The sequence below is a fragment of the Chelonia mydas genome, chromosome 4 (assembly GCF_015237465.2).
Source record: "Chelonia mydas isolate rCheMyd1 chromosome 4, rCheMyd1.pri.v2, whole genome shotgun sequence".
In the NCBI taxonomy this organism is placed as follows: domain Eukaryota; kingdom Metazoa; phylum Chordata; order Testudines; family Cheloniidae; genus Chelonia; species Chelonia mydas.
This window is the reverse complement of record NC_057852.1, coordinates 110,947,982-110,975,213: the sequence shown is the minus strand read 5'-3', so window position 1 is coordinate 110,975,213 and position 27,232 is coordinate 110,947,982.

The following is a 27,232-nucleotide window of genomic DNA, read 5'->3' as shown; positions in this document are numbered from 1 at the left end:
TGCCTCTAGCAAGAGGGAGTCTTTCTTGCGGTAATTGGGTGTCATCTCCCTGCCACTCCCAGTCTTTCAGCCACTCAAGCACTCTCCTGAGGGCTTATGCCAGCCCTTCCTTCTCGCTTCAGGTTAGTAATAGATGCAACGCAGTCCCCGAGTCCCCTGGAATCGTACCCCTATGATATCCAGCCCGACACTGGATACTTACAGCAATTCCATATCCTCTGCACCCGTGTATCCCATTTTACTAGTTTTACCTTTAACCATCAGTCCTGTAAGCCACACAGTACTTGTGAGCACTTACAATTATACGGAAGTAGAATAAGAGAGAATAAAGATTTAACTAGAAAGAGGAGAGAGTGATGGAAATAAATGGTTACAATACAAACCAAAATCATAAACCGTGACTCTAGGTCTACACTTATCAATAGTTATTGTGACAGCCTGGCACCCCAGTATTCACCACTATCATGTAATTAGGATATGTTTTGTACAAAGTATGCCTTGTGAGGTATCATTCTAAAAGTCGTGATCTGTTAGACATTAATATCTCTTTGGATTGTATGTGCTACCATCGTATGTGAAGTTATGGAGTTTGGCTTTGTGTTTTGTACAAAGTATGCCTTGTGAGGTATCATTCTAAAAGTCGTGATCTGCTAGACATTAATATCTCGTTGGATTGTATGTGCTACCATCGTATGTGAAGTTATGAAGTTTGGCTATGTGTGTGTTGCTGAAACATGTTGTGAGGTTGAAAACACCCACAAGCAGCCTTTCAGGTACAACCGTTAAAAAGGCCAAACAATGTTAATGGCTTATTGAGGAAATGCACCCAAGCACAAGAATTACCCCAGAAACTGTGTACAATAGAAACCTCTCAGAGATAGCACTACACAATGGGAACTGTTTGACCCAGGTCACAGCAAAAGAGCTTTCCAGCAACTGGGAAGAAAATATATAAGTGGGACAATGACATCATGAGGGGACCTCACTCTCCCCACAACACACCTGGAAATTCCTGAAGGGCTCAGTGGTACCCCAGTTCCAAGTGTCACCCCGGGAGGAATCTGTCAGTTACCTTTTCTGTGTAATCAAGTAGATTTCTCCCCCCGACCCTCCAAAGTTTAGTTTGTTGGGTGTTGGATGGTTTCTCAAGAACCAGGATCCAAACCTTCATCAAAGCATCCCTCTCAACCCTTCCACCAGCAGTTTTCACCAGTGAATGGATCTAGAGTGCCTTTCCCTACACTCTGTCCTATTATTTAATTTATTTATTTAGCGTTTGCATATTCACCAAGCCAAGCAATAGTGTTCCTAGTGGCCAAATGGAGCTCTCAGAGCCCACTCTGATTAGAGGCCACTCCTCAACAATGTGCATCATTGTTTGATCTGTGCCATAGCTGCAGTTTGGATTATCTCAAAGACCCCAACGGTGCTGTTTGACTGCACAAGTCCTTGCCCAGTCCGGAATTGGTTAAGGAGGGCCCACTGATGACATGGCGGGTCAAAGCTGGGTGGGCAAGCTGTAGGATCTGTGACGAGGAACTAATGGGTTGTTGAAGCACCAGTCTTCCCACCACAGGGACTTTGCTGTCACATCCTGGTGTGGCAGCCTTGACCATAGTGGGTGTCGTGATGAAAGATGTGTAGCCAGTGGACTAAACAGGTAGTTGAACAAGGGCAAGCTTGAGCTGGCACGTGCCTTCTCAAGCAACTTGCCACCTGCAATCTCCCTCCTGATGAAAGGCAGAGAAGTGTGACTCAGAACCATATGTTCCGACTACCACTGCAGGCTCAGTCCATCTGTCATCCACTGAATACTGCGATGTCATCTGCTATATTGAAAACAGTCTTTTGTTTCTATTCACAGGCAGGGTGAACCCCAGCCTTGTTGTAGAGTTTCTTCTCTACCTTTGATTGTTTGTTGTGGTCTCTGATGGTTTTCCATTGATTGTTCTGGAATGTTGTGCAAGGGTAGACACTAGAACCGTGCATTATTTTGTCAGTTGACTAGGGAGGGGTAACAGCTCCCTGTTGCTGAAATGGGTCATCACCAAGATGCCTCACCTCCTGGTGACCAATTTCTATTCCAAGTCCATAAAGCATACGTTCAATATAAATACATTATTCCTTAAATATTACCCGTATATATTATCCTTAAGTATACGCAGCAGTTTGTTTTTGAAAATAAACTTACTGTGCCACTGATCATACATTTCAGACGTCAATCTTTGTGGCTAAAAATGATACTCCAAGAAAGAAACACGGTCACAAGCAGCATTTCCAAATACATAACTGAGGCCAAATTTTTGTAAGTTTTGGAACATGCAGATGTGCATGCCCAGTTTTAATTATGTTTTTATTATTTGTTAAGTATTTACAGTGAGCTCAGCTCAGTAAAAAAAAACAAATGGACATATGTCCCATGTAGGAAAGTCTGAAAGCTAAAGACTAGACAGAAACATATTGGGAGATCAAAACAAAGGTGCTTACTTAATGTCTTTACAAAAAGTTATACAAACGTGTGTGTGTGTGCACATGCACGTGGATGTATAAGAGGGATGGTCAGGACATTTTATTGATGTTTACTGCTCTGTATCTCACAGGAGTAGTGGGTTCCAGGAGGGATTTGAATCTGTGTTGCTAGCAAGTATCCCACCAATTACTAATGCCATTGGTAATGCCAGGTTAACTCAACAGCAGCAATTATTTCTATGATCTTTCAAAAGGTATACGGGGGATTGAGAACGAATGGAATTTATTTTACTTCCTTTTTGATCTTTCCTACTCAGTACTCGCCAAATGCACAACTACACTCACCCACCCGAGTCTCATCAGTCATTGATTTAAACAATGAAATGTGATGCTCCCAACACTCCAGTATTAGCTTTACAATTTATTGTATATATCTATATATTTTATGAGGTATTGGGAAGTTGTATTTTTTTCTGCAACTCATGGACAATATTTAACATAAGGGAGTCCAAATGCATTTTATGAAATTTAGAAATTTATTGGCTGAAGCCTCACAATGCACTATTAGTCTTTTTCCTAATTCTCTTGAATTTTAGGCTATTTTTAAAATCACTCTATTCCCATATCCAAATATCACTTTCAAATTCAAACATAAAGGTCCTGATCACATCTTTTGCAAACCTCTTTGATTTGATTTCCTTTAAAAACATTTCATGCTCAGTCAGTCTGAAAGAAAACAGGAGAAATGGCCATATGTGTACATAAGGTAGAAAGTATTTTAACAATCAATTAGTCTATCTATGATATTTACATAGGGTCAATCATATTAACTAGGTGCTGACAATGCACATAATTCACAGGACAAAAATAATGTTTGGATATATTGCATGCAGCACATTAATTCCGACCCCCTAAGATTAATGGTCTCATGACATTCATTTATTTTACATGCCATAAGGGTGTACGTATTGTACATTATCTGTATCTAGATATATACTGTCTATAAATATACCCACCAAGAAAAAGCGTTTTTATTTAAGAACAAACAGGCATGCTATGAATCAACATTAGTCATTAAAATGATAACATTTCCAGTACAATACCCATAGTTAATGTCTTATGCTTTCATGTTTCTTTTACATCTATGCTGTTCAAATGTCAGTGATTTTAGCACCGAGTTTAACCTTTACACATTTTTTCCTCTTGTTTCTGAGACATTTCTAGTCTCTTTCCTCTGTTGCGTTTAAATAGTAGTGGGCTAGGATGCATCATACACTGGTATTTGAATCCCTCCAAGGCATTTCATGGCAAGTCTACTGATGATTGACACAGTTCTTTCAATGCATACATATAGATCAGCTCTAAAAGCTTGTTAGATCAATCAGAAGAATGGCACAAACAAGACAAAAGTCTACCTCCCAGTGCTTTATGTGCCAATCCTTGGAGGCCTTCAGTGTCTTACTACCATACACTGGTCTCTGAAAGTGAAATGGAGAATTTATAGAACTTTTCATACAGAAGTTTGATGTTCCACACAGTTAACAAAACTTGTTAAAAATGTGGAAGTGTAGTCAGGAGAATCCTTGATGGAAATCTCATTCCAACCACTCATTCACTAAGTAACCTCAAGCAAATCTATTAGCACTGCTTTAAAATTGGATATAAATCAGGCCCTCATTTAAAAAAGAAAAAGTCAATTAAGTCCAGTTTCCCAAGTAAAAAGCCTTTCTACATACAAGTTCTGATTTGAAATGATCACCATATCTCCAACAAGACAGTCCCTCATTTCAGGTATTCCAACTATGGACCAAAACATTCTGAAAAAGTAAGGAATTTTACAACTTCAATAAAGGTCAAGTAGAAATAAGGTGAGTCCATTCGGCAAGCATTTCAAGGAGAAATTGTTAACTCTAGGACATGAACAACAATAATTCTCTCATAAAGCTATTTCCATCCGTAGATCTTAAAGCCTTTCACAAATGAATGTTAGTGCAACTATCCCCTTATGGGGATATTAAAAATTGAGGCACAAAGAGGTAAAGTGACTTATCCAATGTAACAGTGTCCTTGCCACTAGACCATGCTGACTCCCTTCAGGAACTAAAATGTTAAATACTAACCACATATGACAGAATATGTGAATTGTTCGTGTTCTCTAGGACTATTGCTGTTTTTGCTTCTCTTGACTGCTTATGAGCGTGTTGTCAACTTTGCTGCCTCCATGTAACACACAGCACACAGCTGGTTTCAGAACTACAGTAAGCCGTCTGAATATCAGTTCATCAGCTAATGCTTACAACCAGCGTTCAAATAGTGGTTGGCAAACTTTCTAATGTTTGGTGGTACAGCAGAGTTCAGGACAGAAGTTTATTTAAAAACTTATCCAAAACTCTTTGGTCTGGAAACTGCATATCTCGTAAGATCAAACTTACAGAGATGATCTGTGCTAGAAGGATGATCAAAAAAGTTCAAAATGATACACAAGAATAGACTCTGCTCTGCCTAAAAGGTAAGAATAAACTATCATCTCATGAGAAACCTAATTTTGAAGTATTTTAGGAGAAGCTGTTCCTACTATAATTTGGCTTATGATTTTGGCTATGCCAAAAACAACCTGAAAACAGCCCTTTCTGTATATTTTGATATTTCTGTTTCTGGTCTCCCTGTATGTACCCTGTCATAAATATAAAGAGAAGGGTAACCACCTTTCTGTATACAGAACTATAAAATCCCTCCTGGCCAGAGGCAAAACGCTTTCACCTGTAAAGGGTTAAGAAGCTAAAATAACCTCGCTGGCACCTGACCAAAATGACCAATCAGGAGACAAGATACTTTCAAAGCTGGAGGGGAGGAGAAACAAAGGGTCTGTCTGTCTGTGTGATGCTTTTGCCGGGAACAGATCAGGAATGCTCTTCATAACTCCTTAAGTTAGTAAGTAATCTAGCTAGAAATGCATTAGATTTCCTTTTGTTTAATGGCTGGTAAAATAGCTGTGCTGAATGGAATGTATATTCCTGTTTTTGTGTCTTTTTGTAACTTAAGGTTTTGCCTAGACGGATACTCTGTGTTTTGAATCTGATTACCCTGTAAGGTATTTACCATCCTGATTTTACAGAGGTGATTCTTTTACTTTTTCTTTAATTAAAATTATTCTTTTAAGAACCTGATTGCTTTTTCATTGTTCTTAAGATCCAAGGGTTTGGGTTTGTGTTCACCTATGCAAACTGGTGAGGATTTTTATCAAGCCTTCCCCAGGAAAGGGGGTGTAGGGCTTTGGGGGATATTTTGGGGGGAAGACATCTCCAAGAGGGCTCTTTCCCCGTTCTTTGTTTAACATGCTTGGTGGTGGCAGCACAGGGTTCAAGCACAAGGCAAAATTTGTATCTTGAGGAAGTTTTTAACCTAAACTGGTAAGAATAAGCTTAGGAAGTCTTTCATGCAGGTCCCCACATCTGTACCCTAGAGTTCAGAGCGGGGAAGGAATCTTGACACACCCGAACATACAATACAAAATCCACAAAGCTAAAAAGAATACGGTTATCTTCCCAGACTTCAAATGACCAAAAGGAGTCTGACTGGAGGTAAAGCATCTGCTTTTCCCAAAACAGCAGCACAGCATCATATTCACTCATTATTTGTACCTTTCAGACTATTATGTACCTCATTCTATCAGGATTATCAACCAACTGGCCTAAAAAAGTGGTGTTCACTTCACAGACTATACATCATGGGAAAGTATTTACCACATTCACTTTGGAGTAACTGCTCAGATTGCTGACCTGATAGAAAGGCTTGAGCCTATCTAATCTGTGCGCTTTAGTTCTTGGCAAAGTTAAAGATGCTGATCATTGCTGTAATCAATATATAGGCAGCAGCCGCCTTCTCCATTTTATTGCTAGTATTATCTTGTAAATAGTCTACAAATCTTTCTAAATTAGTTTACTGATCACTTTGTTCTTCTCTAATTCTGTCTTACCAGTTCAAGAGCAACTCTTAAGTGATAAAGTTTAACAGACAGGACAGTATCACCCATCCCATACATGTGCACTTAAAGCTCAACCCGCTGCCATTGAAGTCAATCAAAAGACTCCCACAGATCAGGCCTCTGTTGCACAATTTCCCCATCTTTTGCTGCACTTTTGTTGCCTTCTCCTCTCGTAGGACATGTTCCAAACCTCACTGAAGACAATAGGAGTCTTACTATTGACATCAATAGTCTATGGATCAGGCTTCTTCTCAAAAAAAGAACTCTGGATCATCTACCAATAGATAAATATAACAGTTGGCAAGATCCATACAAAGATCAATTTTACATGGTGGAGCTCTCTACTCCTTTTGTATTCATTCATTAATTACTGTAATGGCTTCATTTCATTTTTAACGAATCATAGGCCACTAACGTTGCAAACATTTTAGCTTTACTTATCAGGATATTGAATACAAAATTAAGGATCCAATATATAATCATATAACTATTGCATGTTACATTATGAACACTGCACTGATCGACACACTGAGTGCTCCGTGAAATAAAATGTTAAATAATAAAATAGAGTCATAGAAATGTGAGGCTGGGAGTGACCTCAAGATGGTATCTGGACCATTCCCCTAAACTGAGACAGGAATAAGATTCCTAGACAAAATCTCCCTCATATCTCACCAGGTTTATTACAGAAGCATACCTTTAAAATAAAGCCCTGAATAAAAGACCAAATCATGGAGGAAAACATTTAAAAGAATGTAAACTGCAGAATTTCTGGCTGAACTTTGTGCCCTTCTGTGCTTTTTCAGATTGCAAAGATGATCCTTTTCAGCAAGTACCTGTGATAAATTAACTAATCAAAAATCTAATCATTTCCAAAATACTTTAAGATAATAGCTGGCCAGATTTGAAAAGATTGTTGTGAAACTGAAAAATGGATAAATACACATTAGTGGTCTCTATTCCAATGACAAGTCTTTAAAATTTAGATCTTTGTGTCTGTGATGCTAAAGCTGAAGGATATTTTTTTGCTTGTTACTTAGTTCAAACATATTATGCAACTATCCTGAAACAACAACACATGCCAGGGCCCACTCTTTTACTACAAACTCCACTTTCAATTTAATTATTCATAAGATCTGCCCTGATTATGTGAAATATATTCCAAAAAACACATTTTAAATACCGCAATCTGCAAGTAAATTGGTAGCCCACAGTAACAACATATGCTTATAATTATGATAACCATCAGGGAATTCAACCTTACTGAGGGATAGAAAGGAGGCCCAAGCAGGGAAACCTCAAAAATGTAAGGAAGGAGAAAGCTGAAATGGGAAAACCATGCCTGGATAGTGGAAAAAAACTTGGTAGTAAAAATAAGCACTGATTTCAGTCCAGGCTGCTGCACAAAATTTCAACATTTTTGGTGAACAGAAAATATTGAGAAATTAATTCCTCCTTTCACTGCTGAACTGATTCTGAGCAATGTTTGCAACCTAACCCTTGAGTCTAAATTCTTCTAAAGTACAAATCCTAATTGAAGACCATGCACTAATAGCTCAGCTACTTGACAAAAAGATTAAAGTGCAGCAAACTATTGTTTTATGATACTAATATAATATGCATAGATTAGAGCTGCTATAGTTAATGCTGAATTGAGGTTTCCATTAGAAACCTCATTTTTGAGAGTTCAATAACTCAGCCATCTGAAATCACAGTGAGCTGAAAGTTGGCAAGTTTCATCTGTGTGCATGGTATTCAGTGTATAATAGTATATAAGTGCGTACACAAAGTTTGTAAATTACTAGCTTATGGGTGAATCTCAAAAGGTTCACAGCGTTTGGTTTGGCTAAGGATGCTGATCCAAAGTACCTGAGGCTTTTGTGTATCATGAAATGGACTGGAAATCTTTATAAACTGTAATTGTTTTTGGTATGTTGGCACCTCTGGTTTGACCCAAAAAGTCCCAGAAATGCAAAGGCCTACAGAATGGGGGACCACATTTAACCAAATATTTCAAATCTTAGAAAACGTATGTTCAGATTTAAAAAGTGAGTGAAAGCTATTTATATTTAACTAAACTGATTCACCTATATACACACTGAGTTCACTGATAGCAGACAAATATTTAAGATTGAGTTCCAGTTCTTTCAGAAAAAGTCTATAGGGGCTGAGATTTTTTTTTCTTTTCTTGCTTTTATTTTGCCCTGGGAAAAGATTCAACTAAGTGAGTTCTGCCATTCTTAACTTATATAGGATTAAAAAAAATACATTTCTTATGTCCCAAATGAACTTTTTGTAGTTGATTAGCTCCAAAATCGCTTAAGCTAGACACACTTCATACTGGCTTATTTTGTGTACTCAACTGAAGGAAAAAATTCAAATTTGAAGACAATCTCTTTAGTAGTTTTAAAGTGATTAAAGTTAGAATATTTCTTCTTGAGCACATTTGTTTGTTTTTTATATTTATTTAGTTCCATACCAAAGTTAAAGTGGATTAGAATACGAAGCATCTGCTGAATTGTTTTACCTGGGTCATCCTTAACTGGAAAAGGATTTACCTAATGGTAGTTCTTTAAGACTGCCTTCACCTCTAGGAGTCTGATCAAAAGCCCACTGAAGTTAATTTAAAGATTTCTAGTGACTTTAACTGGAATGGGCCATAAACAATCTTAAACAGTTTGCCTATGTCATTAAGAGCCTGATTTGTAGAGCTGCTGAGCACTTGCAGTTTCCATTCCCTTCAGCTGGAGTTAAGTGCAAAAAAATAGTTTTAATGCAACATTAAAGTTGAGAAATCAAGCATAAAAATAAATCAGGAAATTAAAAATGGAAATATTTGTAATGTAACATCAGCATGCTCACATGCACACAATAGTGGTCTCCTACATTGATTTGATCTGTGGGGGAATAGCAAATGTAAATTTTGAATATATTACTCTTGATAAACTTGATTTTGTACTGGGAACTACTCAGATAGACTCCCTGTACCCACAGAATCCATGGACTTTAGCTGGCCTCTGAGCAGGTTCAGGAGTCTGCCCACGGAAAACTAGTCGCAAGATCTGAGCCCAAGTTAATACACTATACAGTGTGCCAACTCTCATGATTTTATTATGAGTCTTGTGATATTTGGTGCCCTACTTCAAGCCCCAGGTTCTGATTCATGTGATTGTAGAAGAAGCTCAGTTTTCATTTTAATAAAAAGTAAGTTTCTATAGCCTCATGACTTCAGAAAAAAGCTTGAAAACATGAAATGAGTGCACCCTAAAGACTCAGAAACCAGAAGGTAAATAAAACCCACCACATATTTATTATTGTTTAAAAAGTCTCAGGATTTTTTGGGTCTGACCAATTATTTTTGAACGCTTGGGGTTGGCAATACTACAGGATAATACAGGATGGGCTATATAACTGTGCATTAGAAATCCACAGGTTTTAACATTTCTAACTTCATGCTTATTCGTATAATAATATTTATACTACAATAATATTTATACTATTTCCATACATATACACAGAGTCCACACACAGCCATCTAAATAGTTATCTTGAGATGAGAGTTTGCTATGACTGGTTAAGCAACAAATCATGCAAAAGCAGATGGACACTAAGAATTAATGGTCCAGAAACTGGAAAGAATTCAAAAGAGGCAGGTTTTTCAATACCTAACATATCCTACATGTCTTCAGGAGATTTAAGTAAAAGAAGCTTTGAATTAAATTTAACTTCTGGCTGAATTAGCTAGACCATCTAATGTTGAATTAGAATATGCTAAAATAGTTCTGTTTCTGGTAATAAAAATCTTTGAAACACATAGTAATGAAGAATATTTTTTACTCATCTAAAACCATTATGGCTCAAGCCAGCAGAAAATATTAATTGCCTTTTGGGTCATCCAAGGTCCTGGAAGGCCTTGAAAGCTGGCTTCATAACAAGAAAAGTTATTCAGCAGAAAGGTCCATACAGAAAAGAATCACCTTGTTCCCAAGTCTGTTCTTCAGATTGTAGTATAAGACTCATCTTTTTTGACAGAGCCAGGAACAGCACCTATAAATAATTTTCTTAAAATAATAATAATAATTAATAAAATCTTTGACCATATAAATTTAAGCACCCTGGAATAGAGGGAACAGGAAAAGAAAAGACTCCTTTGACTTCATGCTTATAATTTTGTTTGGGGCTTAAATACCATGATGATGAGTTTGACGGGGTATTTTTTGGTGAGGACGAGGTTTGCTTTAGTTCTTACCGTCAAGTTTCCAGCTTAATGTCAAATCTCAAATTAAATTTAATATCCCCCATTATACAATAATTAAAACTGAAATCTCATTCCCTACAATGTTGTCCTAACTGAACGTACTTCGTAGAGTCCCCACATGTGACTGAACTGGCTCTACCTTAGCATTCATTCTGGGCAAAGCTTGTAAAGATCTTGCAAAGCCCGTGACAGCTGCATTTTAGGTCTAAACTAGTGTTACTTGGCTACTACCAAGATGAAAGCAGTAATCCCTCAAAAAAGGAAGAAGCCTCTAAGGTGGCCAAGAGGCAATGCTAATTCAGTGGGTCAGCTATTCAGGTAGCTGCTTTCTTTGAGATGGGAATGTTTTCTACACATCTACTAGGTAGCATTAACTGTGTGGATTGATTTTGAGAGGTGCTGAGCACCCACAATGCCAGCGGACTTCAGTGGGATTGGCAAGTGCTCCACGCCTCTGAAAGGCAGGTCCTTTAAAGCTGACCTACAGAGCTGAAGATACATTTTTAGACTAAAATGTATAACTCCTTCCTGTAAACCTTAACCACAAAGTTGTGATTTTTAAAATTATTATTTTAACAATCATATTTAGTTAAAACTTATTCTTAGGTCAGAAAACTGATTTATATGTATTTCAGGACTTTATAAATCCTGCTCTGGATTTGTATCATACTCTGAGAACTGACTGGCCTGTGTCCAAAATATCTGATTGATCAGTCAATCAGAAAATAAATCTGAAAGATCATTTAAAAAGAAAATTATAAGCTCTACAACAGAGTTTGACAAATCATGCCAATAAATCCCAAAAAACATATTTACATTAATAAATCCTTATATTTTCAGATTAGTCATTTCATTTCTATAAGCATTCAGGGTTTTGATGACTTGAAATCATAACCAGGGTCATAAATCCTGTTCTAGCATTATAATCACTTTGATATTTAAAAATAACATTTTGCCAGTTCTCTTACATTGCTACATCATCTAGAAGAAGAGCCATCTTGGGAAAGGAATATCACCATCTAACAAGTAGAGATTGTAGAAGAAAAATATGGCAGATGTGAGCAGAAACCATTTTGCAGATTATATATGGTAAGGGAAGGGTAAATTTCTCGTGACATCATGAATAGTTTTGGCAATCTCAGAACTGACTATCAAGACTCTTTCCAAATCAAAAATGCTAATGCATGAAGCCCTAAGTTTATGTTTTTTTTTAAATGACATCTTGAAAGAATCAGAAAAGGACTATATATATTGAACAAAAGAAAAATTCTGAATACAGATACCTTCACTTCCTGGACAATAATTAATCTGAGTACCCGCGTCTTCCTCTTTCATGTCTGTAGTTCATGCAGCAAACATTTGTGTACTCCTAATTTATCTTTTATTTAATTGATGTGTATGTATAAACATTTAGCCAAAAAGGATATGCAAAGTGTGGAGCTCCCACTCCACATGCCCATAGTATGAAAGGGTCAGCGCTACCAGTCATGAGCCCTGATTGATTAGGGAGCAGGCAGGAGGAGGAACTAGAAGTCTGGAAGAAAACGCCACCCCAAATTCCTGCTGCCAGCCTGCACCCAGTTGGAGGATGGAGATGCTGCCCCGCAACAGGAGCTCAGCCCCAGGGCTGAGGGATATGTTTGCAACTGCCTCGATCAGCAGGCACAGGGACAATGCTATGAAAAAGCTGCATAGCTTGAGCAGAGAAGATGATGATGATGGAGAGAAAATTAAACCTAAATCCAGGGCTAGGAGACCAGCCCGGTGAGCAGCCGAGGTGCACAGCCACAGTTAGGCTGGAAGATTGACCCAGGCCCAGCAGAGAAAATCCTGACCAGCATTGTGACAAAGACAATCTGGCATTATAGAGTTGCCAGGCATCCGGTTTTCGACTGGAATGCCCAGTCGAAAACAGACCCAGGTGGCTCCGGGCAGCACCACTGACTGGGCCGTTAAAAGTCCGGTCAGCAGCACAGTAGGGCTAAGGCAAGACCTTGCCTGCCCTGGGTCTGTGCAACTCCCCGGAAGTGGCCGACATGTCTGGCCCCTTGGTGCAAGGGTGATCAGGGAAGCTCCGCGTGCTGCCCCCACAGCTCCCATTGGCTAGGAGCTGCAGGGTGGCACCTGAAGGGGCAGGCAGTGTGCACTGTGCAGAGCTGCCTGACCACGCCTCCGCCTAGGGGTGGGACATGCCGGCCACTTCCGGGAGCAGCGCAGAGCCCCCACCCAGGATCGGCTCTAGGCACCAGCAAAGCAAGCCCATGCGTTTTTTTGCTTGGGCAGTTGTGCTCTCGGAGCTCGGGGCAGCAAATTTTTTGCTTGCGGTGGCAAAAAACCTAGAGCCAGCCCTGTCCCCACCTGAACCCCTGCTCCCAGTTGGAACCCCCTCCCGCACCTAAACTCTCTTGCAGACCCCACACCACCTCCTGCACCCCAACTCCCTGCCGCAGGTCAGAATCCCCTCCCACCCCGTAACTCCCTCCCGGACCTCAAACCACCTCCCGCACCCCAACTCCCTGCCCCAGCCCAATGAAAGTGAGTGAGGGTGAGGAAGAGCAAGCGACGGAGGGAGGGGAGCTGGAGTGAGTTGCAGGTGGGGCCTCAGAGAAGGGGCAGGACAAGGGTGGGGCCTAGGAGCAGGTGCAGGGCAAGGCAAGGGTGTTCAGTTTTGTGCAATTAGAAAGTTGGCAACCCTATTTGGCAATTCAGCACAGACTAGGACTCACTACTCTGAGATTCCATGGTACTCAAGCATCAACAGTCACCAGAAGGGGCAAGAGATACCCCATTGTGGGAGTCAGGGCCTGAGCATGGGGGCAGCGTGGACTACTTGTCAGGTAAAATAGAATCACTCTGTTAGAGAATAGGATAGAGAGGGTTGAAAGATTTTTCAAAACTGACAAAATAATAAAATAATAATTATTAATAATAATTCTGTTGAAAAATGTCATTTTTGTCAATTCTAAAATGTTCCAGGGAATCTTATTGGTTTTGAAGAAAATTTAGTCAGGAAGCTTTCACAGATCCAGGATGGAATTTCTGGTCAAAAAGAGAGAGAGAGAGAGAGAGAGAGACAAAGCACTCCCTACACCCCATAACCTGGGTCTCCCACATTTCAGATGAGTGCCCTAACCACTGAACTACACAGTCAGTTTCTCTCAATCTCCTGTTGGAGCTGTTCCACTTCACATAAACAAACAAACATTCAATGGGCCAGAAAGAGAGACTGATACTATAGCCTAGTGGTTAGGGCATTCACCTGAGCTGTGAGAGGTTCAAGTCCTTGGTCCAAATTAGGTAGAGCAGGGACTTGAAGCCATGACTCTCACAATCCAGATGAGTGTCCCAAGCACCAGGCTATTGGCTAATGTGGTGGCTCTCTTTCACATTAAAAAAAAAAGTGTTGCAAGTTTCATTTTCATTCTGCATCACAACAAAAATAAATGTCAAAACCTGAAAATGTGGGAGGAAATGGAATTGTTTTCTGGCAACCCTAGTTAAGAACTCAGTGTATTGTATTACTGCAGGGATTATATGTGTGACTTCTTGTTGGGGCCCCTTAATGGTCCCTGTTACAACCCTTGATGAGCTCCCCTTCCTGGACACTCACTCACTGTACTGGATCCAAACCTTGGGTTCTACATGCTCTTGTCTGGCTGGGGCTAGGCAGTTTAGGCAGTGTCTTTCTGGTTCTGGATCTTTAGGCACACAATCTAGGTGCAGTGCCTATGTCTGACACCCTTTTAGCATGGGTACCCCATCGTCCAATTGCTAGGCCCTGATACAAGTACCACCTCTCCCAAGCCTCCCCAGTAGCTGTTGCATACTCTCAGAGCTACACCAAAACTGTGAACTCTCTGGTTTGCTATTTCCCTTTTCTGGAACTATGATATGCAGAAAGCAAAGGAATTTCTAAACACATACACACATTTACTTTACTCTTAAACAACACAAAAGATATAAAGATCCATGGAAAAACAACCTAACGTGCACATAAACTTCTGCCAGTTTCTTCACCACCCTCAGTCTGTTCTCCTGTCTCTAACATAGCCAGTGAGAAAGTCTTCCTTTTATAAGGTTCTCTAGTCTCCCCCTGTCAGGTGACTCTCCTCAGTGACTTCAGGTGATCTGTTGCTTGGTTACAAGCTCACTGAGTTTTATGGTTGGGGTAGAAACTAGCTTATTATCTTAGGGTGCTTTCTTTTGAGTGAGAAATGCTTCAGGTAAAGGAGCCTGGATTTCACTGTATTGTTAGCCTTCTCTCAGATACAAGATTTTCTCCGGACCACCTCCCTGGAGGTTTCAGCACAAGATAAAGGATAAAAGGCAAAAGTATAGGTGCATTAGTCTTACTATCAAAATGGCACTCAAAACAAAAGTTTGAGATAGATACATACTGACTTACACTAATCTGTCACAGTCCTTTTTACTACTGTGGATTGTCCTTGCTCAGATAAAGTCACTGGTATTATATTGGAGAGTAGCATTTATTTCTTGGTTAATTCCAGACTCCTGAAAGTTGTGAAAGGGAACAAAAGGTTTTGGCCACATGGGAGGCAAGTGGGGTTGCAATTTGAGGACAGCTTAGCAAGCAGGGGTGCTCCCACCACAAAGTGTCCTCCTTGCAATAAACCAACATATTTTTCCCTGAAACCTACCCACCATTTGCTTTAAACATGCCAGTTTCTCTCTTTGATGTATTATTCTTAAGCATTTTGCATTAGTGCCCAGAGACAACAAATCAGAATCAAACTCCCTCGTGCTAAGTTTTGTACAAACATATTGTAAGACAAAGTCCCTGCCCCTAGAAGCATACAGTCTAAGATTTACTAGTATCTACTATACAGAGAAGACAGCTTTAAATTAGAAGTAGAACAGATCTTTCTCTACCAGTTGGAAAGGAATTGGGATGATAGTTGAAATATGGTCAAATACATCAAATGCAAGAAAATTGCAATCAACAGTGTTGTATCCTGCAAACCTTTCATCTAACACAGAGTTCCTAAACATTTTCATGGTTTAGTTTTCTCATAGAAATGTATGGTTTGTGGATATAGAATCTGTGAAGGAATTTTCTTCTTTTTAGTTAAAAAACAGCATGTGTTCTCTCCACCCTCCTCCATCTAAAGATAAAGCACTTTGATACAAAAAGAGTATTTTATGATACAATACATGCCTAACTAGAAATTAAAATGCTCAGTTTTGAAACTTTTTTACAAATTAGGAATGGTGATTTTTTGACATATTTCAAAAAGAAACTTAAATTACCACATTGAGTCTGATCCAAAGTACACTGAAGTGATGGAGAAAATTCCACTAACATCTACTCACTGTTGACCACACTTATATGCACTTCACAATTAAAAGTAAAGTATATAGGGATATATTATCCACTAGTTCCCCATACATGTACCTCATGTATGAGCAGATCTCCTGTTAATATAAATGGGTGTTTGTTTGTGGAATGAAGACTATCACCTGACTTGTATATATAAACATTTTTGACACAAAGTACTTGCACAATTGTGATGACAGTTAACACAAGAGCTCATGAGAGTTAATGTGATCTCTCAACACCGTTTTGCTTTATCAAAAAAAATTTCCTGCTACCTCACAATAAATGTTTTATGAGAGCTCATCTGGTAACCACCATTATTTTATTGTCACCCTTGTGTACATGTACAGACAGATGCCGGAAAAATACAAGTTCTTCAGTGCACCAAATCCCATTCTCTTTCAACATAATATACGAACTTTGAGTCTGATTCCTAGGGGGCTGAACTCAGTGAGAATTATGGGAGATCAGAACATTGCAAGATCAGCCCATAGATGTACTATATATTGAATAACTTGTGCTTAAAGGGAGTTACCTGGTGAAGTAATGTCAATGTTAAGAATTCCTTGCCTTTATAGTTGTGTAATTCTCATTTCTTTTGAATATTTTGACTTATCTCAAGCCTTCTTCTGATTTTTTTTTCTTTTCTTTTTCCCTGCTGAATTATCTAGCTTGTTCAGGCTGAAGGACCCTCTATTTATAATTCTCACACTTAAGGTTTTAGTTCCAGAGGGATTTTTCAGTGGAAAAATCATAAATAGAGGGTCCTTCAGTTTGAACAAATGGATTGATAATTCAGTAAACAAGCTGAACAAAACGAGAGAGAGAGACAGAGAGAGATTCAAAACATCCAGCAGAAACAACAGCTTAGCAATGAATGCGATAAGAATCATTCAGCAATATATGTAGTCACGATCTGAGTGGTTAGTGCACTTAGATCTTGGTAATTTCTTTTAGGAGAGAAAATGAGTAGACAGCAGACAGCGAATTATTAAATTATCCTATTACACATTTATTTAGAAATGTACAATTCCTGCAGACAGACTTTGAACAAAATGGCTTTTAACAGCAAAAGCAGCACAACTCAAACTCATATATTGGCGACCAGCAAAGATTTTTTTCCACCATCCGCTCTTGGAAAATCCTGTCTCTCTTGCCCAGCCCAGCCCCCACACCTTTTCTGTTACAGCTTTCAGTGTCCAGCCCAAAAGATTTCCATACAGGCAGTAATTCTGTCTCCAAAACCCTCTGGGTGAAGTCTTGTCCCCAGTTAAATCAATGGGTAAACTCCATGGACTTTAATGGACCCAGGATATCACCCTCCTTTTCATTTCTTTTTGTCTAAAGTTGGCCACCTGGCTCCAGATGGTCTGAAATGAGTCTTTCAGGATGGATTCTCCTGAGCTATCCAGCAGAGCAGGCCCCCATTCCTGCTGGGACTGGAGTCATCAAGTCTACGGTCACTTTGCCAACACAAAAGGGAAGCTACTTACCAACTAATGGCCCATCTGGTATTCACTCATTGCCTTCAAATTCCCTATTGCTGGCTTGTTGACACTTACAGTACTAAAAAATTACACACACCCTCTTTAAAAAAATTGTGGCACCTTAGAGACTAACCAGTTTATTTGAGCATGAGCTTTCGTGAGCCACAGCTCACTTCATCGGATGCATAGCATATCGTGGAAACTGCAGAAGGTCTTCTGCAGTTTCCACGATATGCTATGCATCCGATGAAGTGAGCTGTGGCTCACGAAAGCTCATGCTCAAATAAACTGGTTAGTCTCTAAGGTGCCACAAGTACTCCTTTTCTTTTTATGAATACAGACTAACACGGCTGTTACTCTGAAACCTTTAAAAAAATTGGCACTTCTAATTCTTACAAACTAGTATTGCTTTATTGCGAGAGTCCCTTTGTTTTCCTGTGAGGAATAGTTTTAGTCTTCTTAAAAAAAAATTGTGATTTCTTTACATCATTGTTATTTCTGTACATAAACACTTGCATTACTTCCATCCATATACAATACCAGGTGGGCTGCCAGCTGTTTGTGGTGTTAGCAAAGTGATCTTAGGTGTGATGGCTTCAAAGCAGGCTGGGATGGGGGTCTTCTGCTCAGAAGAATCAATCCTGATACACAAGTTTCAGGGCTTGTCTACACATGATAGTTAATCTGGAATAAAGTGGCACCCTGTGAAAAAAAATCACAATTTCATGGACTGTGTGGAAATCATGAAATTAGCCCAATACCATGAATTTTCCAACAGCAGGGAGGCAGAAATGGTCATCTGGGTGCAGCAGTCTCATGCTCTGTGTGGACCATAGTGCACAGCAGTGTTGTGTCGGAGCAGCAGTTCGGGGGCGGGGAAGCTGGTTTTATGTGAGACACGGTAACTAGCACCGCTGCCACTTGGAACACAAGTAGCTGTGGCCTCAGTCAGAAGCTGGCTCCCACGCGCGCTGGTCTTGTGCAGCTCGTAGTGTGTGTTCCAAGCAGGGGCAGTGCTGGCTACGGCACCTTGCATAATAGCGGCTGCTGAGTCCCCCTCAAACTGCTGCTCCAACATGACGTTCCTGTGTGCTATGAGCCGCACTGAGCACGAGATTCCTGTTTCTGCCTCTCCACCGAGACCGCTGCTGCTTGTGCTCCAAGCAGGGGCGACGCTGGCTAGTGTGCCTCACATAAATTTGGCTGCCAAGCATCCCCCGAAACTGAAGGCCCTACGTGATGCTACCACTGCCACACACTACAAGCCACACCTAGCACAAGGCCAGGACGCACAACACCCACTTCCACCTCCCCACTGCTGAAAAAAATTGCAGCAGGTCAGAGTAGACTCGGCAGTCGTGCATATTCCATGAAATTTGATCCTTAATGGTATTGCCGTGAAGTCTCAAAACAACAACAACAAAAAACACCTGCAATTTTCACTAGGCTTCAAAGTCATCCTCCCTTATTCCTAAAGTGGATGAACTAGTCCTTACCCATAACTATTTTACATTTGGGGACAATGTATACCTTCAGATCAGCGGCACTGCTATGGGTACCCGCATGGCCCCACAGTATGCCCACATTTTTATGGCTGATTTAGAACAACGCTTCCTCAGCTCTCGTCCCCTAACGCCCCTACTTTACTTGCGCTATATTGATGACATCTTCATCATCTGGACCCATGGAAAAGAAGCCCTTGAGGAATTCCACCATGATTTCAACAATTTCCATCCCACCATCAACCTCAGCCTGGTCCAGTCCACACAAGAGATCCACTTCCTGGACACTACAGTGCTAATAAACGATGGTCACATCAACACCACCCTATACCGGAAACCTACTGACCGCTATTCCTACCTACATGCCTCCAGCTTTCACCCTGACCACACCACACGATCCATCGTCTACAGCCAAGCTCTGCGATACAACCGCATTTGCTCCAACCCCTCAGACAGAGACAAACACCTACAAGATCTCTATCAAGCATTCTTACAACTACAATACCCACCTGCGGAAGTGAAGAAACAGATTGATAGAGCCAGAAGAGTTCCCAGAAGTCACCTACTACAGGACAGGCCTAACAAAGAAAATAACAGAACGCCACTAGCCGTCACCTTCAGCCCCCAACTAAAACCCCTCCAACGCATTATTAAGGATCTACAACCTATCCTGAAGGATGACCCAACACTCTCACAAATCTTGGGAGAAAGGCCAGTCCTTGCCTACAGACAGCCCCCCAACCTGAAGCGAATACTCACCAACAACCACATACCACACAACAGAACCACTAACCCAGGAACCTATCCTTGCAACAAAGCCCGTTGCCAACTGTGCCCACATATCTATTCAGGGGACACCATCACAGGGCCTAACAACATCAGCCACACTATCAGAGGCTCGTTCACCTGCACATCCACCAATGTGATATATGCCATCATGTGCCAGCAATGCCCCTCTGCCATGTACATTGGTCAAACTGGACAGTCTCTACGTAAAAGAATAAATGGACACAAATCAGATGTCAAGAATTATAACATTCATAAACCAGTCGGAGAACACTTCAATCTCTCTGGTCACGCAATCACAGACATGAGGGTCGCTATCTTAAAGCAAAAAAACTTCAAATCCAGACTCCAGCGAGAAACTGCTGAATTGGAATTCATTTGCAAATTGGATACTATTAATTTGGGCTTGAATAGAGACTGGGAGTGGCTAAGTCATTATGCAAGGTAGCCTATCTCCCCTTGTTTTTTTCCTACAACCCCCCCCCCCAAGACGTTCTGGTTAAACTTTGATTATTGCTGTGCACATTGTAAGATGAGCTATTGCCAGCAGGAGAGTGAGTTTGTGTGTGTGGTATTTGGAGGGGTGTGTGTGGGGGGGGGGTGAGAAAACCTGGATTAGTGCTGGAAATGACCCACCTTGATTATCATGCGCATTATAAAGAGAGGTTTCAAAGAGGGATGGGCTATTACCAGCAGGAGAGTGAGTTTGTATGTGTGTGTGTGGGGGGGGGGGAAGGGTGAGAAAACCTGGATTTGTGCTGGAAATGGCTCTACTTGATGATCACTTTAGATAAGCTGTTACCAGCAGGAGAGTGGGGTGGGAGGAAGTTTTGTTTCATGGTCTCTGTGTGTATATAATGTCTTCTGCAGTTTCCACGATATGCTATGCATCCGATGAAGTGAGCTGTAGCTCACGAAAGCTCATGCTCAAATAAACTGGTTAGTCTCTAAGGTGCCACAAGTACTCCTTTTCTTTTTACGAATACAGACTAACACGGCTGTTACTCTGAAACTAGTCCTGATGAACTCCATACGTAGATACTCTTATTTCAGAAAAAGAGAATAAGAGTGGAGCAAATTGATACGTTAAACAGTAATAAGTCCCCAGGAACCGATAGTATTCCTGCAAGAATTCTGAAGGAACTCAAATATGAAATTGTAGAAATTGTGGTATGTAACCTATTGCTTATATCAGCATCTGTACCAGATGACTGGAGGATAGCTAAAGTAATGCTGATTTTTAAAAAGGGCTCCAGAGGCATTCCTGGCAATTACAGGCTGGTAAGCCTAACTTCAGTACCAGGCAAATTGGATGAAACTATAATAAAGAACAGAACGATTAGACACACAGATGAATACGATTTGTTGGGGGAAGAGTCAACATGGCTTTATGTAAAGGGAAATCATGCCTCACCAATCTATTAGAATTATTTGAAGGGGTTAACAAACACATGGATAAGGGTGACCCAGTGGATATTGTGTAGTTCCAGAAAGCCTTTGACAAGGTCCCTCACCAAAGGCTCTTAAGCAAAGTAAGCAGTCATGGGATAAGAGGGAAGGTTCTCTCATGGATCAGTAACTAGTTAAAAGACAGGAAACAAAGGGTCGGAATAAATGGCCAATTTTCATAACAGAGAGAGGTAAATAGTGGTGTCTCCCAGGGGTCTGTACTGGGACCAGTGCTGTTCAACTTGTTCATAAGTGATCTGGAAAAAGGGGTGAACCGTGAGATGGCAAAGTTGGCAGACAACACTCAATTACTCAAGATAGTTAAGTCCAGAGCAGACTGTGAAGAGTTACAAAGGGATCTCATAAAATTGGGTGACTGGGCAACAAAATGGCAGATGAAATTCAATGTTGATAAATGCACAGGAAAAAAATAATCCCAACGATCCATACAAAATGATGGGTTTCCCAGAGTGGAATCTGTAAAACTATTATAGACTAAAACAATAATATAACTTGAATATTTACAGGAGAAGAGAAGGATCAGCCTGGACACTGGAGGATTCTGACTCAGGCCATGCAGCAATAAGAAGGAACTGGAGAAGCAGTCAGTCCACCCTGCCACTTACACTGTCCGTGCAGCACAGGAGGAGAGCAGGAGCGCAGACGCAGACAAATGGACCCCACTTGCAAGAATTCTCCAGTCTCAGGTGCATGGAGTGCATGGTTACCCACAGGGGAATACACACAGTGACCCGCACCCAAAGAAGAAATAAAATGTTTCTATAGATCTGTACTGTGAATTGAAGCTCTCATTGTTATTGACATACAAGATTCTGAGGCACATCAGCAACAGGAAATAGAGCAGCTCTGTAATGCAGATCAGATACGGAAGGCAATTTTGAGAATCAGGAATGGGAGCAAAAGCTCAAATGAGTTCTTAGAAAATAAGGGGATGAAAAGGTTGTAGGTGGCTGTATTTCAGCTGTTTTCATGGAACATAAACCTAGACAGGTACTTTTTGGTTACTAAATTTTAACCCAACCTTGATTCACATGGATTTAGAAGTTCAGCAAAAATTTTCTTCCCCATTTTGACATCTTAATTTAGATGCAGAGAGATAAGACATAGAGATGCTGATAAGATCAAAAAGGGAAATCACTTGCCAATTGTTCCTGACATCAGCAGTCAAATCTATGTTTGTACAGAGGACCCCTAACACAGCAAAACATGTTTGTAGTTCAGAAGTTTAGAACCTAAGCTCTGGTTTTAAGTCTGAGAGTGGTACAGTTAGATATGACTTTTTTAAAGCAAAGTGGAAAAGCGTTGCTGGTCTGCTCTCCTTTTATACTGGGGCTTTCAGCATGCTCATCTTTAGAGGTACCAGTATCTATTCTAACTATTGACAAAGAAACACCTACATACAACATAAAATGAACTAGATTTAAAAAATACCTATTTTTACATTTTATATCGGATCTGGGATCAAAAACCATAAGGGCCAATTTAAATCTGAGGATCTGAATCTAATGAACACACCAATCCTGAAACTGGGGAGGGAATGGATTAGTGGTCCTAGTATGAGTCTACCTATAGTTAGAACATTTGGTCCATATTCTTAGTTCCCTGAGGTTTGTGTATTTCATATATTTTACCGTATGCTGCATTGATGACCCTCTTAAAGCCATTGCTGTTTTGGTTTCTGAAGATGTTTAAAATAGTTTCACTGTTCCTTAAGAGTAAGGTAGTCAGATATATACTGTGATGCTGGCAGACCAGGCTATGGGCCTGAGCCAAGCACTTACAAATTCATTGCTGGAAATCAGTTTCTTTCGCTTATGTGTCAGTATGCTTAAATGGGTATTGGATTTATAACAATGTATTTAGACTTTATGAAATGGTTGTAAATTGCTGCATAAATTAATCTCAAATTATATTTTTATCACATGCTGTAAGGTAATATTTAAGTTTTTGCTTTCTACCTGTAAAAAAAAAAAAAAGTGTTCTCTGAAACTGTGAACCCAGTCAGGAGGGATTCTCCTGCCCATCAAAAAGGCCTATCAAAACTAAATGGGCCATTGTGGGACATTACAATACAAAGGCTTTGTTAATTGCCCCTTACACCCATGAAGAGGCTATATGCAAAAGGATTCATTGTGGAAGAAGGAAATAAAGATAGCTGGCAATCTTTCCTTGTTTGGACTCTCACAGGGCCGGAGCTATGAAACAGAACCAGAGATCCCCAGGATCAGCCTTGGTTAGCCCTAAAAGACATTCAGAACTGACAAATTACTACAACTCTGTCACCTTTTGGAACCATAGACTAACTCATTTGTGTATAAAGAAAAGGAGTACTTGTGGCACCTTAGAGACTAACAAATTTATTTGAGCATAAGCTTTCGTGAGCTACAGCTCACTTCATCAGATGCTTATGCTCAAATAAATTTGTTAGTCTCTAAGGTGCCACAAGTACTCCTTTTCTTTTTGCGGATACAGACTAACACGGCTGCTACTCTGAAACCTGTCATTTGTGTATATATGCTTGCTTGCTTTAACCTTGTAATAACTCTCATTTCTTTTCTTAGTTAATAAATCTTAGATAGTTTCCTATAGGATTGGCTACAAAAGTGTTGTCTTTGGTATGAGAACTAAGGTACAAATTGACCTGGGTAAGTGACTGGTCTCTTGGGACTGGGAAAAACCTGAATATTTTGTCCTCTTTGGTGTATAGCAACCATCAATCACTAAATCCAGCTTGCCTGGGTGGCAGTATAGACTGGAATGTCCAAGGGGACTGTCCGTGACTCCATAGTTAGACTGTTATAGTGCTTTAGGAGTTCACACTTGTTGCTGGGTTGGCGAAATCTAATTGTAGAACATACAACCAGTTTGGGATCTCTGCCCTGCTTTTTGGCAGTCTGCCCTGAGGTTGGCACTCAGGACTGTGAGCAACTCCAGACAGCATGACACATTCAATCACTTATGAACATTTTTCCACCTGGTGGCAACATTCTGCTTATGTGTACTTCTCAAAACTCACAAGGAGGCTATTAAAGCAAAAGTTTGTGTGACTCAGACCTGTTTATTCTTTCAATGTGTTTAATGGTCCAAAAGTTGACAGCATGAGACATTTAACTTCTCTTTCTGATGACACAGAAAAGCAGCAATGCAAATTACCCCGAAGTACCTCACTGAAATGTCTCAACCCTCGCTTGCAGGGACCACCTGTAAGCATGTCTGTGCCGAGGCCTGTCTACCAAATCTGAAAAAGGGTACCAGTTAGATAATATAATGTGGATGCATCCATTGTGAACTGGACTGAGAGCGGCAATTGATTGAAGATGGGTTGCTGACAATGTCTGTAGCTCGCTAGTGAGCTGGGCTGGCCAGCCTCAAAGCAGCAGCCTAAAGACACTATCTCCCATTATTAACCCTCTGAACAAGTCTCCCAAGAATTTTCATTTGCTGTTGTTAGTGACAGTGCCATTGACAAGTATAAATGTAATACATATTTGGAAAAGACCGTTTTACATAAATATCAATATTGTTCCTTTTCCCCGCCACTTTTGGTATGGTAAATTCTAGGAATGAAGGTGTAGGGGTGTGAGGGGGTGGAAAATAGATATAAAGCACCTGATCACATAAGAAAAATTGCATGATGCTGCCTGTTCTTGGTTAGACCCTTTCTGGCATGGTACTATGAATCAACCGACCCTTTTACTTCCACACTTACATAGATCCACTATGAAAGAAATCCCAGGGCTGTTTCATCTCACTTGCCTTATAATATTTATATGCTGCCATTTGGACAGAGAACAGATGTGATGGATTAACTACTAATAAATCAGATGGCAGGAAACACAAAATACCATCAGTTTAAAGAGGCAGCATTAAGAATTCTGATACATGTAACAACCTTTTCCTGTTTTTCAGTAAAAGTGTTTCTCTTTCCCAATGGTGACTATCTTTCCCCTGTGCCCTGCACCTCAAGGACACCTGGATGGCAATGGCTTAAGTTACAATATATGGACAAATGCGTTTATGGTTTGCTTAGGTTTGCTAGAAACAAAGATGAGTAATATTCTTCAATTTGGAGAGACGGCACTAGGTTCCACCAGTATCTTTTTACTAAGACTGTTGAAGTGGGAGTTCTTGCAGTCCTTAGTCTCTTGCTACAAGCCTAGAAATCCCACAAATAAAACAGCAACAAAAATTTAGCACTGTCGGTCCAGTCACATCCTCCTTTGACAGCATTCCCACTTCCCTGACATCTATTTTCTGATGGCAGGATGCAGACTCCTACAACTTCCACAAGGAATCTAGGCGTCAGTAACTCCCTCATTATTATTTGCGAACCTTCTGGCCACTGTTACTGAATTCATATACCATAATAATTATAACAATTTTTAGAATGTAAATATAAAACCGTGTTCTGATGAACCCCCCAAAATTAAGGAAGTTAAAAAATAAATAGGAAATATGGGCACTGATTCAATTCCTGATTCCAAAAAAGGATGAGACCATCACTATGCATTCATGCCTTGTTGAGTAACCTTGTGATCTTATTGTCACCCTTGTCCTTAGTCCCAACTTCTTGTCACTTGCTTTGTCATGTAGAATTTAGACTTTGGGTCAAGGTCTATGTTTTTACTTGATTTTGTTAGATAGTTAGCACACAGCTGGACCCCGGAAAGATAGTAACTACTGTAATAATCTCATGCCAATTTTACTCCAGTCTAAGTATTACCTTCAGTGAATAAACTCATGATTTACATCAGATTAATACCCTGTTTTTCACTTGTCTCACTAGGGCCCCAGGTGTTGTACAGGCTTTAATTTTAAAAGTTCATTTCCAGAGCATAGTAATTAGATCAGTCCACAACATTGTTGTACCATACACACTGTAATACTACTCTGGCAGAAAAGAATAAGTTAAGGATAAAGTAACAACATAGTCTAGTCTTCAGTGCCACGTAAGGGATTTTTGCTTTTGTGTTGGGGGCGCTGTGTTTTGTTTTTGATGGCTTAATTTCCATTGGGAAACTATGTAGTCATCTTCTTAAAGTGGGAAAAATTAGACATGTTGTATTGTATTAATAACCTTATTTACTTTCAAAGATTAATAATACAATTCAAATACAAACCACCATATACAGAATCAAAACTATACAGCCATTCATTGCTTAACTCAGTAGTGTCATCTTCAAAAAAATCAGAAGAATCACTGAGTTTCAAAGATGCAAAACCCCTTGTTATTACAGAACTCTTAGAAAAACCAGCTATTTGCTTATACACATTGATTTTTAAATGAAATACACAGGTTGTATTCAAAGAATTTTAATGCAAGTGCAAAATTAAAATAAAGTATATTATGGCCACAAAACTTTATATCCAAATATTTGCTGTAATTCCCACCCAAAATACATGACCAATAAGCCTATCCCATCCCCACCAACACTGGCACAATATATCTCTCCCAGATTATAGATTAAATTGAGCAAAAGCATCTTGCCCAGTGCTGACGGCCAGTCTGCTTGGGCAACAAGCAGAACACATTGGTCTGGTAATTAATCAGCATGAAACTAAATCCCTGGCCATTACCATCAAGCAGCCTCCAAATCCAGATTACAATCAGCTCATTATTAACCTGTCTGGATGGGACATCAATCAGGTGACAACTGTCAAATATTTGGGTAGCATCATAGACAGTTCTGGAGGGTGTTCAAAAGATGTGGACATTCATATAGCAGCTGCTGCCATGTTTCAGGCCTTTTAGCGGCCTGTGTGTGGACACTATGGCATCAGACTTGCTATGAAAAATGGTGGATCTACAGAACCATGGTTACATCAACTCTATTGTATGAAAGTGAAACATGGCCACTGAGGAAGGCTGAAAAAAACTGAACTGATGTTTTCGATTCTTGTCGTCTTCATTAGCTGCTCCATATCAAGTGGCAGAACAAG